Genomic DNA, 3,657 nt, shown 5'->3' on the forward strand with positions numbered 1-3,657 from the left:
ATTACTACAAAAATACAGCAATCAAAATAATGCAGTATTAGCATAAGAGTAGACAGCAGACCAGTGAAATAGAGAATCCAGAAATAAACCTAAACTTTTATGACCAATTGATTTTAAACAAAGGTGTCAAGACCATTCAATGAGGGAAAGAATAGTCTCTGTAGACTGAATATTCACATGCAAAAGAATGAATATGAGTCCCTATATCAAACCACACAAAAAAATTAACTCCAGATGGGTCCATGACCTAAATGTAAGAGCTAAAACTATAAAACCCTTAAAAGAAAAAAAAGGGGCGGGGGTAAATCTTTCTAACTTGAGATTTGGCAATGGATTCTTAAATATGACACCAAAAGCACCAGCAATTCAAATACATTAGATAAACTGTACTTCACCAAAATTAAAAACTTCTGTGCATCACAGGACATTATCAAGGAAATGAAAAGACAACCTAGAGAATAGGAGGAAATGTTGTGTGATAAGGGGCTAGTGTCCAGAATATATGAAGAACTCTTACGATTCAAATGTAGAAAGACAAACAATCCAATTTTAAAATGAGCAAAGGACTTACATTTCTCTAAAGAAGGTGTACAAATGGCCAAGAAGCACACAAAATGATGTTCAACATCATTAGCCATTAGGGAAAGGCAAATCAAAATCACATGAGGTACCACTTCACACCCATAAGGATAGCTATAATTAAAAAAACACAAACAGAAAATAACAAGCACTGGCAAGGATATAGAGAAATTGGAACCCTTATACTTTGTGGTGGGAATGCAGTCCTAGTGGAAAACTGTCAGTTCCTCCAAAAAGTTAAACATACTGTATGACCCTGAAATTTTACTCCTAGGTATAGACCCAAAAGGATTGAGAACAGGCACTGAAACAGGTACATGTACCCACTCACAGAAACACTATTCATGATAGACAGTAAATGGAAACAGCCCAAATGCCCATCAGAAGATGAACAGATAAACAAATTGCAGTGTATACATACAATGAAATATCACTTAGCCATAAAAAGAAATGGAGTGCTGATACATGCCACAGCATGGATGACCACTAACACGTTACGCTAAGTGAAAGAAGCCAGATGCAAAAGTTCATATGTTAGAAGATTAGTACTTATAGGAAATATCTAGAATAGATAAATTCATAGAGACAGAATGCAGATTGCTGGTTTTGAGGAGCTGGGAGCAGGGCAGGAGGGAGAGGAGAGGAAATTGTATTATTAAAGGGTTTACTTTAGAGTGATGGACATTTTTTTTTACAAGTAGATAGAGGTAGTTCTTGTGCAAGATCATGAATGTACTGAATGCCACTGAATTTTTCACTTCAAAATAGTTAATTTTATATAATGGAAATTATACCTCAATATATTATTTTTAAAAAGGGAAATATCCATTACAAATAACATATTGCATATGTTATCCTGAAAGGTTAGAGCCAATGTCTGACTAAAACCTAGTGACCTGAATTGTCAAAAACTAAACTCACGGACTTCATAAAGTTGATTGTCTTTTCTCCTTGTGCCACTTTAAATTCTTTCTAGGTCTCTGTGAGAGGTTAGGGTCACTATGACACAAGTGGGGGAAACACGGAAGGGAAAGAATTCCTGGTAGGGCGATTCCTGACTGCTGGCCACATTATCAGTAAAATCTCTGTGATTCTCTAAGTCTAATGACAAGCGGAACCCCTAAATGAAGCTTTATAAGTAGGACATCTTTTATAAACATAATGACTTCATACTTTATTAGTATAATAGTATTCTGTATTGCCTAAGACATTCTATAAGAATGTCTATAGATTACTTTAAAATGCTATGATCTAAGGTGTGATATATCAGGTTGAACAATGAAAAACTGCAGATACTCAAGTTTTTGCCCTACAAATTTGGCCATTTCATATCATTTCATGTCTAATAACTGCATGCATTAGCTTTGAACTACAACAATAATGTCCTACAACATTAAGGAGTCAATAGCCTTAATCACACCTCAGAAAGGCATTTAATCACTTGATCAGAAAGTCATATTTATCAGGTTTAGTTTTATACACATATAAGCCTCTGGAGCTTAAGAGAGATTTAGGCTGCAGAATAGGTTCCAGAGAAATCAGCACAGATTTGGTAATGGAGCTTTGGGATTAGATGAGTTTTTTCAGAGAGAGTGTCTTCACATAACCCTGTTGAAAAAGAAGGTAAAACAACCAATTGTCTCTAGATACATAAATCACCAATTTGGCAAGGCAGTAAACTTGGTGAGTGACTCATATTTTCTTTGAAATGTTCTACTTTTAATATTCAATAAATTGGTAGCCTAGGCTATCAAATGGTCCATATGATAAATTACATATATATTATTCTGAGGTTACCCAAGTGTTAATAATAGTGGCTGTGGCAGAGATTAATAGGAGCTCTCTGCAATCTTTCTCTTTGTCTTCTTCCTTAGTAATAAGAACCCTGATGTTTAGCAAGGGACATTGGTGCCCAAATTACTAACTCAATCCCAATAGAACTATATTACTAGGGTTCTATTCAGATTTTCCATTTCTTCTAGAGCTAGTTTTAGTAGTTTGTGCCTTTTCAAGAATTTTTCTGATTCATCTAAGTTATCTAATTTCTTGCATATAATTGTCTATAGAACTTCCAATACTTTTTATTTATGTTAGGGCTATAGCAATGTCCTCTCTTTTATTACTGATTTTAGTAATCGGAGTCTTCTCTTTTTTTCTTAGTCTATCTAAAAATTGTCAATTTTGTTGGTCTTTTCAAAAAACCAACTTTTAGTTTTGGTGATTTTCTATTTTTATTCTATATTTCACTTATTTCTATTTTAACCCTTATTATTTCCCTCCTCCTTCTTGCTTTGGGTTTAATTTGCTTTTCTTCTTCTAGTTTCATAAAATAGGATAGGCAACAGATTTGATATCTCTCCTTTTTGAGAATGTAGGCATTTAAAGCTATACATTTCCCTGTGAGCACTGCTTTATCTGAATCATGTAAGTTTTAGAATATTGTGTTTTCATTTTCATTCATCTCAAAGTATTTTCTAACTTCATTAGTGATTTCTTCTTTGACCCTTTATTTATATTGTTTAATTTCCACATACTTGTGAATTCCACAAAAATTCTTCTGTTATTGAATTTAATTTCATTCCATTGTGATTGAAGAAGATACTTTGTATGATATCAATATTTTAAAATTTATTGAGTTGTGCTTTACGGCTTAACATGTGTTCTATCCTGGAAATGGTCCATGTGTACTTGAGAGGAATATATATTCTGTTGTTGGATGTAGTGTTCTATAGATGTCTAATAGGCCTAGTTGGTTTATAGTATTGTTTAAGTCTTTTAATTTTTTTCTGACCTTAAGTCTTCTATTTTCTTGTTGATCTTCTGTGTAGTTTTTTATTCATTGTTGAAAGCAAGATATTGAAGTCTCCAACTATTATTATTGAATTGTCTATTTTTTGCCTTTAATTCTGTCAGTTATTTGTTCAATTATTTTTTGGCTCTGTTGTAAGGTGAATACATATTTATAATTACTCCATCTTGAGGGATTGATTCTTTGATCCTTAGAAAATGTCCTTCCTCATTTCTAGTAACAATTTTTATCTTAAAGTCCATTTTTGTGTGATAAAAGAAAGCCATTGC

This window comes from Vulpes lagopus, chromosome 19, assembly GCF_018345385.1.
Source record: "Vulpes lagopus strain Blue_001 chromosome 19, ASM1834538v1, whole genome shotgun sequence".
Lineage (NCBI taxonomy): Eukaryota > Metazoa > Chordata > Mammalia > Carnivora > Canidae > Vulpes > Vulpes lagopus.